The sequence below is a fragment of the Microcaecilia unicolor genome, chromosome 7, assembly GCF_901765095.1.
Source record: "Microcaecilia unicolor chromosome 7, aMicUni1.1, whole genome shotgun sequence".
In the NCBI taxonomy this organism is placed as follows: domain Eukaryota; kingdom Metazoa; phylum Chordata; class Amphibia; order Gymnophiona; family Siphonopidae; genus Microcaecilia; species Microcaecilia unicolor.
In genome coordinates this window covers 131,006,610-131,020,279 of record NC_044037.1, presented here as the reverse complement: position 1 = coordinate 131,020,279, position 13,670 = coordinate 131,006,610, and the positions used below count along the sequence as shown (strand labels likewise).

Here is a 13,670-nt window from a genome sequence, read left to right as displayed (position 1 = left end):
CTTCTCAACGCCAGTGCGGTCGAGCCCGTTCCACCAGGGCAAGAAGGGCTGGGATTCTATTCCAGGTACTTCCTTGTGCAAAAGAAAACAGGGGGGATGCGTCCCATCCTAGACCTAAGGGCCCAGAACAAATATCTTGTTCAAGAAAAGTTCAGGATGCTTTCCCTGGGCACCCTTCTTCCCATGCTTCAGAAAAACGATTGTCTATGCTCTCTGGACTTAAAGGATGCTTATACGCACATTCAGATACTGCCAGCTCACAGGCAGTATCTACGATTCCGTCTGGGAACACAGCATTTTCATTATTGTGTGCTGCCCTTTGGGCTCATGTCTGTGCCCAGGGTGTTTACCAAATGCCTGGTGGTAGTTGCAACGTCGCTACGCAGACTGGGAGTGCATGTGTTCCCCTATCTTGACGATTGGCTGGTGAAGAACACTTCAGAGGCAGGAGCTCTGCAGTCCATGCAGATGACTATTCAACTCCTGGAGCTACTGGGGTTTGTCATAAATTACCCAAAGTCCCATCTTCTTCCAGTTCAGAAACTAGAATTCATAGGAGCTCTGCTGGATTCACAGACGGCTCATGCCTATCTTCCAGAGGTGAGAGCGGACAACCTTCTTTCTCTTGTTTCATTGGTCAGAGCGTCTCAGCAGGTCACAGCTCGGCAGATGTTGAGATTTCTAGGCCATATGGCCTCCACAGTCCATTAATAACAATAAAATAATAATGTGACTCCCATAGCCTGTCTTCACATGCGATCATCTCAATGGACCCTAGCTTCCCAGTGGTTTCAGACAACAGGGGATCTAGAGGATGCAATCCAGCTGTCCACCAAATTTTGCAGTTCCTTTCAGTGGTGGACAGTTCGATCCAATTTGACTTTGAGACGTCCCTTCCAAATTCCTCAGCCTCAAAAAGTGCTGACTATGGATGCATCTCTCCTGGGGTGGGGAGCCCATGTAGATGGGCTTCACATTCAAGGAGCTTGGTCTCTCCAGGAATCAGGTCTTCAGATCAATCTCCTGGAGTTGCGAGCGATCTGGAACGCTCTAAGGGCTTTCAGAGATCAGCTGTCCAATCAAATTATTCAAATTCAGACGGACAATCAGGTTGCCATGTATTACGTCAACAAGCAGGGGGGCACCGGATCTCGCACCCTGTGTCAGGAAGCCGTCCAGATGTGGTTATGGGCTCGTGCTCATGGCATGCTTCTCCAAGCCACGTATCTGGCAGGCATAAACAACAGTCTGGCTGACAGGTTGAGCAGGATAATGCAACCTCACGAGTGGTCGCGCAACTCGGGCGTGGTACGCAAGTTCTTCTGAGCGTGGGGCACCCCCTCAGTGGATCTTTTTGCCACTCAGACCAATCACAAGGTCCCTCAGTTCTGTTTCAGACTTCAGGCCCACGACAGACTAGCGTCGGATGCTTTTCTCCTTCATTGGGGGAAGGGTCTCCTGTATGCATATCCTCCCATACCTTTGGTGGGGAAGACTTTGTTGAAACTCAAGCAAGACTGTGGGGCCATGATTCTGATAGCTCTTTTTTGGCCTCGTCAGATCTGGTTCCCTCTTCTTCTGGAGTTTTCCACCAAAGAACCGTGGAGATTGGAGTGTTTTCCGACCCTCATTACTCAGAACGAGGGGGCGCTTCTGCATCCCAGCCTCCAGTCTCTGGCTCTCACGGCCTGGATGTTGAGAGCATAGAGTTTGCCTCCTTGGGTCTTTCAGATGGTGTCTCCCGAGTCTTGCTTGCTTCCAGGAAAGATTCCACGAAAAAGAGTTACTCTTTCAAATGGAGGAGGTTTGCCATCTGGTGTGACAGCAAGGCCCTAGATCCTCGCTCTTGTCCTACACAGACCCTGCTTGAATACCTTCTACACTTATCAGAGTCTGGTCTCAAGACCAACTCCGTAAGGGTTCACCTTAGTGCAATTAGTGCTTATCATCAACGTGTATAGGGTAAGCCTATCTCCGGACAGCCTTTAGTTGTTCGATTCATGAGAGGTTTGCTTTTGTGAAAGCCCCCTGTCAAACCTCCACCAGTGTCATGGGATCTCAACGTCGTTCTCTCCCAGCTGATGAAGCCTCCTTTTGAGCCACTGAATTCCTGCCATCTGAAGTATTTGACCTGGAAGGTCATTTTCTAGGTGGCTGTTACTTCAGCTCGTAGAGTCTGTGAACTTCAAGCCTTGGTAACCCAAGCTCCCTATACTTAATTTCATCATAACAGAGTTGTCCTACGCACTCACCCTAAGTTCTTGCCGAAGGTGGTGTCGGAGTTCCATCTGAACCAGTCAGTTGTCTTGCCAACATTTTTTCCCTGTCCTCATACGCCTTCTATGTGGAGCGGAAAAGCCCCTTCAGACAGTCCGCCCATACGTTTGTTTCTTTCAATCCCAACAGAGGGGAAGTTGCTGTCGGGAAACGCACCATTTCCAATTGGCTAGCAGATTGCATTTCCTTCACTTACGCCAAAGCTGGGCTGGCTCTTGAGGGTCATGTCACGGCTCATATTGTTCGAGCCATGGCAGCGTCAGTGGCCCACTTGAAGTCAGCCACTATAGAAGAGATCTGCAAGGCTGCGACATGGTTTTCAGTCCACACATTCACATCTCATTACTGCCTTCAGCAGGATACCCAACGCGACAGTCGGTTCGGGCAGTCGGTGCTGCAGAATCTGTTTGGGGTTTAGAATCCAACTCCCCCCCCCCCCCCCCCCCCAGGCCCATTTTTGTTCTGTTCCAGGCTGCACTCTCAGTTAGATGTTTTCTTCGTAGGTCAATCCTTGTTATGTTCTTGCCGTTGTGAGGCCCAGTTGACCTTTCTTTGTTATTTTGAGTGAGCCTGGGAGCTAGGGATACCCCATCAGTGAGAACAAGCAGCCTGCTTGTCCTTGGAGAAAAAGAAGATACATACCTGTAGCAGGTATTTTCCGAGGACAGCAGGCTGATTGTTCTCACATACCCGCCTGCCTCCCCTTTGGAGTTGTCTTTCTTTCTTTGCTTTGTTATCAAACTGACGGGACTCTCGCACGATGGGGCGGGAAGCTGATGGCCACGCATGTGCGGTGCACGCGCCTGTGTGCGATCGAAGGCTCTAGCAATCTTTTGTTGCTAGGGAGATTTCCGATCTCGGGGCTGCCGTGGACGTCACCCATCAGTGAGAACAATCAGCCTGCTGTCCTCGGAGAATACCTGCTACAGGTATGTATCTTCATTTTATGTGCATAAGTTTATCCAATCTGATTGAAAGCATTCCTGGGAAAGTATGTCCGTATTCTCCCTTAGAAAACTGGTGTAACTTAAGTGCACAGAAAACAGATGAGAAGTAAATATAAAATCATAAATATTTTGAGGGGCATTTTCAATATGACTTTTAAATCCCATTTTGGACATTTTGCTGAAAATGTCCAAAAATCAAGTGTTGAACATAGCGATTTTTGAAACAGAAAAATGTTTATATTTTTGCTTCAAAAATGTCCATTTGCTAGACGTTTTTGTTCTCAGTGCATCTATCTTTTTGGACCATTTTTGAAAAAAAAAAAAAAGTTCAAGGGAAAAAATGCACAAAAACAAGCCATTGGAATGTATGGGGGACCAGAATTATTAGTAGACTGGCCACACAGACATCCCTGCAGAGCAGTGAGGCACCCTAGAGGGCACTGCAGTGGACAAATTAAAAGGTCCTAGGTACACATCTCACCATTATCCCCTTATATTGTATGGTGAGCTCTCCAAAACCCACCAAAAACCTACTATGCCCAACAGTAGATCACTACAATAACCCTTATGGTTGCAGATGTCACCTATATGTGAATACAGTAGCTTTTTGGTGGGTTTTGGAGGGCTCACACTTTCCACCACAAGTGTAACAGTTAGAGTTGGATATAAGCCTGGGTTCCCTTCTCTACAGTGTACTGCAGTGACCACTAGTCTACTCCAGGGACCTGCTTGTTGCTCTAATAGAACCAGTGCTTTTTTTGTGCCGGTACGCGACGGTACGGCGTACCGGCACCTTTTTTCTGGGGCTCTCCTGCTCGCTCCCTGCTGTTTGCACCGATCCCTGCCTCGTAAAACTTATTTTTTCGCGAACCGGCAGACTGAAGAAATAAAACAAACAGCTGACAGGCTTGCCTCCTTCGATCGCTTCGGCCGCTTCCTTTCCCTGCATTCTCAGCGCGTCCCGCCCTCCTCTGATGTCATTTCCTTTCCTCGAGGGCGGGACGCGCTGAGAATGCAGGGAAAGGAAGCGGCCGACGCGATCGAAGGAGGCAAGCCTGTCAGCTGTTTGTTTTATTTCTTCAGTCTGCCGGTTCGCGAAAAAATAAGTTTTACGAGGCAGGGATCGGTGCAAACAGCAGGGAGCGAGCAGGGGAGGGTGAACAAGTGGGGCTGGGGGTTGTGTGGCCAAGTGGGGCTGGGGGGGGGGGGGTTGTGTGGCCAAGTGGGGCTAGGGTGTGTGTGTGTGGCCAATTGGGGCTGGGGTGTGTGTGGGCAAGTAGGCCTGGGTGTGTGTGTGGGCAAGTGGGGCTGGGAGGTTGTGTGGCCAATTGGGGCTAGGGTGTGTGTGTGTGGCCAATTGGGGCTGGGGTGTGTGTGGGCAAGTAGGGCTGGGTGTGTGTGTGTGTGTGTGGGCAAGTGGGGCTGGGGGTGTGTGTATGGGCAAGTAGGGCTGGGGGTATGTGTGTATGGGCAAGGGGGGCTGGGCAAATGGGGCTGGGGTTTGAATGATCTCAGGGGCAGGTGGAGGCTGGGGCGAGTCACTGGACATTGAAAGGAGGGGAAGGATAGGGGGCAAAAGAGAATCGCTGGACATGGAGGGGATGGGATAGTAGGGCAGAGGAGAGAGGAGAATGGAGAATTGCTGGACATGGATGGAAGGTGAAGGCAGGGAAGAGAGAATTGCTGGATAGGAGAAGAGGGCAGGGGAGAGAGGAGAATCACTGGACATGGGAGGGGAGGGGAGAGGAGACATGCTGGACATGGATGGAGGGGAGGCAAGATAGGAAGGAGATGCACATGGATGGGATGGCAGGAGAGGAAGGAGAAATGCTGGAAATGGATGGAGAGCAGAGCAGGAGATAGAGGAGCATTGCTGGACATGGATGGATAGAGGGTTTGGCGGGGAGAGAGGAGAAATGCTGGACATGGAAGAAGAAAGGAGGAAAGTAAAGAAATAAATGGAAAGGAAGCCCTGGAAACGGAGTTAAGAGAACAGATAGACAGCAGCAGAATCAGACACTTGGACCAGTATGGATAGAAAACAGTCACCAGACAACAAAGGTAGAAAGAAATTATTTTATTTTCATTTTAGTGTTTGGAATATGTCCAATTTGAGAATTTACATCTCTTGTCTTATTTTGCACTGGGTATACTGGAGCTGTAACATCTTACAGAAATGATTTATAATGAAAAAAAATCACAAGTTATTGTTTTTCTCCTATACTAGTATATTTTCAATGATGTCTGTTTATATGCGCCATGGCTGCTATAAGGGGTGTGGCTAATGTGGGTGTGGCTATCATAGGGGTGGAGCCATATGTGGTGACCCCGCCCATAATGAGTACCGGCACCTTTTTTTCTACAAAAAATGCACTGAATAGAACTGACCATAACATCTGAAGCTTTCAAAGAGGCTGGTACATACTGTTTCTTTTATATCTTTGGAATGTGGGAGAGGGTCAGTGATCACTGGGGGAGTAAGGGGGGGGGGGTCATGCCTTAATCTCTCCAGTGGTAATTTAGGGTGTCTTTTTATGACTTAGTTGTGATTGAATCAGGTCTAGACCAAAATGGCAAACTTGTAGCCATGGATGTTTTTGCTTTGCTCCATTATGGAAGAAAAACATCCAAGTTTTGGGAACACCCAAAACCCACCCTCAACATTCCCCTGACATTCCTCCTTCTGATTTGGATGCATTGCAGACGAACTGCATAGAAAAATGTCTTTAAAATGGGTTTTGAAAATAGCAATTTGGACATTTTGGCAAAAAAAAAAAAAAAGGTTGATTTGCTGCTTTGTGCCATTTTTTGGATGTTTTTCTGTTTCAGAAATGAGCCCCTTTATGAACACATAAAATATATTAAAATATATCCTTACTATGCGATAGTAAATACAAAGTGGTTCTTATACTAAATTGTGGTAAAAAGTGGTCTTAGAATGCCCTTATGCCTAAGGCCATTATTAGCTTAGCCAACAAAATGTTTTTTTCTATTTTTTGCATTAATGGCCGTGTGTCAATATTGCCATATTGCTCGGCAGTACTTCCCAACCCTAGTGCACCATCATATCCAGCGCTGGAAAAATATGTTTATTTTTGTAGCGCCGGGATGTACCTGGTGGTAATCGAGCAGTGCTGCATGATTTCCGGTTACTGCTGGGTGGCAGTAAGGGCTTCCCCCCCCCCCCCCCCCCCCAAAATGTCCATGTGGCACGTGCTTTATTTGCCGCATGGCCATTTCCTGCAGGAAAGAAATACTTCCCTTTTACCCGCTATGGTAAAAGGGGTCTCAGCGAGTGTGAAAAACACATGCCGACGCCAGCGCAGGCCCTCTTTTGCCACAGCTTGGTAAAAGGGGCCCTCTGTGATTAGCACAGAAACACCCACTCTCACCCATGATACACCCCCTAAAAAATAAATTTAAAAATTATTTAGTATGTGGTTAGTGCACGCAGATTTCCAAGTTACCACAGGATGCCTGAGCATGTCGCACAGTACTCCATTTTTGCTGCATTAGGTATGTGTTAGTGCCTAATGTAGCTTACTAAAACCAAAATACATTATGTTTTCTTATGGAGATTCTTTGCAGGATCGAACATTTGATCTAGCAGGTAGGATACCTTTGCTGAAAAAAGAAAAAAACATGTCCTGTTCCCTTATATGCTAATGCTTTGTGTTCTCCTTTCCACTGCTATATCTGTCATTATAAAGAAAGTTTCTTCAAACGACCCTCCCTCCCTTTTACAAAGCCATGCTAGTGGTTGCCAGTGTGATACTGCTGACACAGCCCATTCAAAGTGAATGGGTTGTGTCGGAATTACCACGTGGCAGCTGCTATCACGGCTTTGTAAAAGAGGGTATAATATTGTCATATTTAAAATAATTCTTTTAAAAAAATCTTATTTATGAATAAAAGAAACTTTGACAAGGAAAGTGAAAATAAAAAAGAAAAGGAATAAAACATAAAAAGAAAACAAAAATAACTGTAATTTGTATAGCAGTTTTACTAATTAGCCCACAAGTATGAGGGATCAGTTCAGAAATCCAGAGAAAGATAGATAAGGAAAAATATTCGAAGATCATAATGATTAAACTTCATATTGCTCATGGCTCAACAACAGAAGGATCATATATAGATTGCATCACAGATCTACATTTGAAATCCCTCTCCCTTCCAAAAACATTTGCCCTTGAGATGGACATAAAACACATGATCATCCAAATATACCAAACATTTACAAGGGTTATCTCAGTTTAAATCTAGTACCCAAGGATACCCTTGTTGTTTATAAGCAAAAAATGTATTTCTCCTACCTTGTGTCCACTTTGAGATATGTAGAAAATGTGGCATCCATATCCTGAAGAAACACAAAAATGACTACGAGAGTGGATCTAGAAATCATTTCATCAGTAGAACTTTTAAGAATTTCCACAGGTGTTTTCTCATCTAGTTTCGCTTATCTGGTTGCACGTGTATGGAATGCCCTCCCTATTCAAATTAGAACACTCACAAGATATGATATATTAGAAAATGATAATTTGATTATCTCGCATAACTTGTACAACATAACCCATAACCAAGTTGTAACAAATGTATTTTCATTATTCTTATCTTATTGTAAGCCACACTGAGCCCGCAAAGAGGTGGGAAAATGTGGGACACAAATGCAAACAATAAATAAATAAATAAAAACATTTGAAAGCTTTCTTTTAAAAAAATTTTAAATATAGATTTTATTGAAATGTATTGGTCTTGGTTCTTCTCCAGTATCTGTCTGGATCTTTTATTATGTTATCTGCATAGAACTTTAATGAATTTTGCGGAATATAAGAGAATATTGGTATTGATATTGGTACTGGTGTAGATGAGTGCTGAGTGCACACATAACACTTACATAAGTACATAAGTAATGCCACACTGGGAAAAGACCAAGGGTCCATCGAGCCCAGCATCCTGTCCACGACAGCGGCCAATCCAGGCTAAGGGCACCTGGCAAGCTTCCCAAACGTACATTCTATACATGTTATTCCTGGAATTGTGGATTTTCCCAAGTCCATTTAGTAGGGGTCTGTGGACTTGTCCCTTTAGAAAACTGTCCAACCCCTTTTTTAACTCTGCCAAGCTAACCGCATTCACACGTTCTCCGGCAACAAATTCCAGAGTTTAATTATGCATTGGGTTAAGAAAGATTTTTCTCTGATTTGTTTTAAATTTACTACACTGTAGTTTCATCGCATGCCCCCCCTAGTCCTAGTATTTTTGGAAAGCATGAACAGACGCTTCACATCCACCTGTTCCACTCCACTCATTATTTTATATACCTCTATCATGTCTCCCCTCAGCCGTCTCTTCTCCAAGCTGAAAAGCCCTAGCCTCCTTAGTCTTTCTTCATAGGGAAGTCGTCCCATCCCCGCTATCATTTTAGTTGCCCTTCGCTGCACTTTTTCCAATTCCACTATACCTTTCTTGAGATACGGCGACCAGAATTGAACACAATACTCAAGGTGTGGTTGCACCATGGAGCGATACAATGCAGTATATCATCCTCACACCTGTTTTCCATACCTTTCCTAATAATACCCAACATTCTATTCGCTTTCCTAGCCGCAGCAGCACACTGAGCAGAAGGTTTCAGTGTATTATCGACAACGACACCCAGATCCCTTTCTTGGTCCGTAACTCCTAACATGGAAACCTTGCATGACGTAGCTATAATTTGAGTTCTTATTTCCCACATGCATCACCTTGCACTTGCTCACATTAAATGTCATCTGCCCAGTCTCTTAGTCTCGTAAGGTCCTTCTGTAATTTTTCACAATCCTGTCGTGAGTTAACGACTTGAATAACTTTGTGTCATCAATAAATTTAATTACCTCGCTAGTTACTCCCATCTCTAAATCATCCTATATTTTATTTATTTATTTATTGCATTGTATCCACATTTCCCACCTTTTGCGGGCTCAGTGTGGCTTACAATACGATATGAAAGATGGAAATATAATTTGTTACAACTTGGTTATGGATTACATTGTGAAGAGTTATACAAGACAATCAAAGTGTTGTTAAGGAATATAAACACTGGAACCAAACCTTGAAACATTGGAAGGAGACAGCGGGAGGTTAAAATGGCTTTATGTATGATATACATATTTCTGTGAGTAAAGGTATGAGTGAGATGAGACTACGGGGGATGAGAGTTCAGAAGTGGATGTATTGATGCATTAGTGAACAGTGAGTGTGGACTTTATGTGTTTTGCTTCTTTCCGTAGATTTTTTCAAAAAGATGGGTCTTCAATAGTTTGCGGAAGGAGGTTTGCTCGTGGATCGTTCTCAGGTTGCGCGGCAGTGCATTCCAGAACTGCGTGCCCACGTGAGAAAAGGCTGACGCGTGTAGCGTCTTGTATTTTACGCCCTTGCAATTAGGGAAGTGGAGGTTGAGGAAGGTTCGGGATGATCTTTTGGCATTTCTGGGTGGTAGGTCTATTAACTCAGACATGTAGGCTGGAGCTTCGCCGTGAATGATTTTGTGGATTAATGTGCATACTTTAAAAGTAATGCATTCCTTGAGTGGAAGCCAGTGTAGCTTCTCTCGTAAGGGTTTTGCACTGTCATATTTTGGTTTTCCGAAGATGAGTCTGGCTGCTGTATTCTGGGCTGTTTGAAGTTTCCTCAGTATTTGCTCTTTGCAACCTGCGTATAGTGAGTTGCAGTAATCCAGATGGCTTAATACGAGGATTGCACTAGGCAGCGAAAGACGGATCTTGGGAAGAATGGTCTTATTCTTTTCAGTTTCCACATGCAGTAGAACATCTTTTTGGTTGTATTGTTTGCATGAGTTTCGAGTGTTAAGTGGCGGTTCGATAGTGACTCCAAGGATTTTTAGCGTTTCTGAGATTGGAAGGTTTAATTTTGGGTGTGTTTATGGCGGTAAATTCGTTCGTGTTGTATTGGGAGGTGAGTATCAGGCATTGAGTTTTTTCTGCATTTAATTTCAGACGAAATGCATTTGCCCATGTGTTCATGATGTGTAGACTTTGATTGATTTCGTTATAGATTTCTTTGATGTCCTGTTTGAAAGGGATGTATATTGTTCATCATCAGCGTATATATATGGGTTGAGGTTATGGTTTGATAGGAGTTTTGCCAAGGGGATCATCATTAGGTTGAAAATGGTTGGTGAGAGGGGTGATCCTTGTGGTAACTCCACATTCAGGTGTCCATGCATTAGATGTGGTTGAATTTGATGTAACTTGATTACGAACGCTGTGTTTAGGAAACCCCTTGAACCAGGTTCAGGACATTTCCTCCAATGCCAAAATATTCAAGTATGTGTAATAGGATTCCGTGGTCAACCATATCGAAGGCACTTGACATGTCAAATTGTAGGAGGAGTATATTGTTTCCGGTTGCTATTATTTGTTTAATTTAGTCATAAGGGTGACTAAGACCGTTATCTGTGCTACGATTTGATCGGAATCCTGATTGGGGCATCATGCAGTATATGAGTGTTTGTTTAGGTAGTTTGTGAGTTGTTTTGTTACCATTCCTTCAGTTATTTTGGTTATTAGTGGTATGGATGTACTGGTCTGTAATTGGTTATTTCACTCGTGCTTTTCTTTGTGTCTTTAGGAATTGGGGTGAGTAAGATTTTTCCATTTCTTTGGGAAAAGTCCGTTTTGTAGCATGAAGTTTACGTGGCTCGTTAGGTCTATTATGAATTGTTGAGGAGCAGATTTCATGAGGTTATTTGGGCAAATGTCTAGTTTGCAGTGGGATTTGGCAAATCTTTTAAGTGTTTCAGAGATGAGGTCTTCTGATAGTAGTTCGAATTCGGTCCAGGTTCTGTCTGCTGGGTATGTTCTTCTTCTGGATCTAGACAATCTAGAATTGTGGCGTATTCATAGGGCTAGCGGGTATTTTGAGTCGTAATTGTATAATTTTCTCCTCGAAGTATTTTGCAAGGTTGGTCTACATCTGGTATGTCTTTGCCGTTGTTTGTGACTGGTGTGGTGTCTAACAGTTTGTTCACAAGGTTGAAGAGTTTATGTGTGTCTTGTAGTTTGGTCCTATTATTGTTTTGTAATGTAGTCTTTTAGTCTGTTTTATGGTATATTTGTATTTTCTCCGATGCAATTTCCAGGCGTTTAGTGTTTGTTCGTCTCTCTTTGTGTTCCTTACGCGTTCTAGTTTTCTGACTTGTGTTTAAGTTTTTTCAGCTCATCGTTGAACCATGGATTTGATTTTTTTTCCTGTGCGATGTTCTGGTTTGGATTGGGGCGATTTTGTCTAGTGTTGTTGTGCATACATCGTCCCATTCTTGGAGGAATTGGATGGTGTCAGCATTTGTTGACCATTCGTTCTGGTAGATCTGTTGCCAGGAATATTGTGGGGTCTATTTTTCCTCTCGTTGTGTATGTTGTTCGTTCATGTTTTTTGATTGTGTTTATGTGTTGTTTTTCGCCAGCAGAGAGAGACATTTGCTTTATGGTGGTCTGACCATAATGTAGGTGTCCATCTCGTGTCGGTGAGTATGATTGTTGAGTCCGGTTCGAATTTGCTTGTTATGATATCTAGTGTGTGTCCTTTTTTTGTGTGTTGGTTGCGTGTTGGGTGCTTGCAGATCCAGAGTTTTAAGAATTCTTGGCATTCTTGTGTGCTTGGTGAGGTATCATCTTCTAGGTGTAGGTTGATGTCTCCTATTATAAGGATGTTTGAGGCAGATACACAGGAGTTCGAGATGAAGTCCATAAGTTGCGTTTGGGAGTCTTGCCATTTCCTGATGGTCTGTAGAATAGGATTGTGTTCAGGTGTCCTATTAGGTTTGGGTGATTAATCCTTGTCGATGCAATTTCAAGTTGTGGTGAGGTGGATTCACCCGTAATTGTGATGGTGAATTCGGGTTTGTAAATTATGGCTATTCCGCCTCTCTTTTTCCATTTCTTGTCCAGTGGATGATTTTGTATTCTGGTGGGCATGTTCTAGGATGGCGGGGTCTGTGGGACTATGGAACAGGTTTCTGTGATAAATAGAAGGTCTAGGTTATCTGTAGTGATCCAGTCTTGTATGTCTACTGAGTTGCTTACTGCTGATCTTGCATGGATGTATCCTAGTTGGATTGAGTGGTATGGTTCTGGGGGGGGGGGGGGGGGTTCGATGTGTTTATTTTATTAGTTGTCTGTTTCTTCGGTGGTTGAGTTTGTTGTTGTTGTTGTTTTCTTCTTTTTGTTGGTGGTGTTCATATCCAGAGATTTTTCCTTTGGTGGTTATTGGTCTTGGGTTGATGAGTTGTTGAAAGGTTGTACATAGGGTTGGTGTATTGTGGGTGAGTTATTGTGGGTGTTCTTTAGGGTGGGCATTGTGTGTGTGTGTGTGAGGTGTTGTGTGATTTGTGAGTTATGGGTTTGTTGTTATTTGGGTTGTGGGTTGTGTTTGCGTGTAAGAGTAGGGTGAGGCAATGGATGATTAGGAGTGTTTTACTGGTATTCATATCTATGTTTAAGGCGTTGTGACAAACATTCAGCTGGTTTGCATTCAAAGCGCAGTAGAGCTTAAATTGCATATATCTTGACAATTCAAAGCGAGGCAAAGTCTACATTTGCATTTAAGCTTGGCTACAGTTCAAAGCGAGGCAAAGCTTATATTAACATTTAAGCTTGGTAACAGTTAGAGCTTGGCAACAATTAAGCTTAGCGACAATTAAAGCTTGGCACACATTAGAGCTTGGCAACAATTCAACGCTAGGCAGCCTATATTTGCATTAGAACTTGGCAACAATTCTTACTGATTATGCTTGGTTTATAGTCAGAGCAAAGCAGCCTGTATTTATAATTAGAGTATAATAGTGAGTATCAGTGCTTTTTTTGTAGAAAAAAAGGTGCCGGTACTCATTGGGGCGGGGGTCACCACATATGGCTCCACCCCTATGATAGCCACACCCACATTGGCCACACCCCTTATAGCAGCCATGGCGCATATAAACAGACATCATTGAAAATATACTAGTATAGGAGAAAAAATAACATGATTTTTTTCATTATAAATAATTCTGTAAGCTGCTACAGCTCCAGTATACCCAGTGCAAAATAGACAGCAGGTGTAAACACTAAAATGAAAATAAATGATTTTTTCTACCTTTGTTGTCTGGTGACTTGTTTTTCTATCCATATTGGTCCAAGCCTCTGATTCTGCTGCTCTCTATCTGTTCTCTTAACTCCATTTCTAGAGCTTCCTTTCCATTTATTTCTTTCCTTTCCTCTTCTTCATTTCTTGCCCTACATCCATAAGTAAAAGCTGGATCCTCCTCTGCAGAATGACTGGAGGAGGTACAACATGGATCCAGCTTTTGCCTATTTTCTCCATCCAAGTGCAGTTTTCTCCTCTCTTTCCTTTCCCTCATCTCCATCCATGTGCATCTTCTTTTTTTCTTTCCTCCGCTCCATCCATGTC

At 43.6% G+C, this 13,670-nt stretch overlaps 1 protein-coding gene across 6 annotated transcripts in view; it reads left to right on the top strand.

Moving 5' to 3' along the window:
• FTCD (formimidoyltransferase cyclodeaminase) overlaps window positions 1–13,670 on the top strand; it is a 1,011,684-nt gene that overhangs the window by 835,481 nt on the left and 162,533 nt on the right. The gene's annotated exons all lie outside the window — the stretch shown is intronic.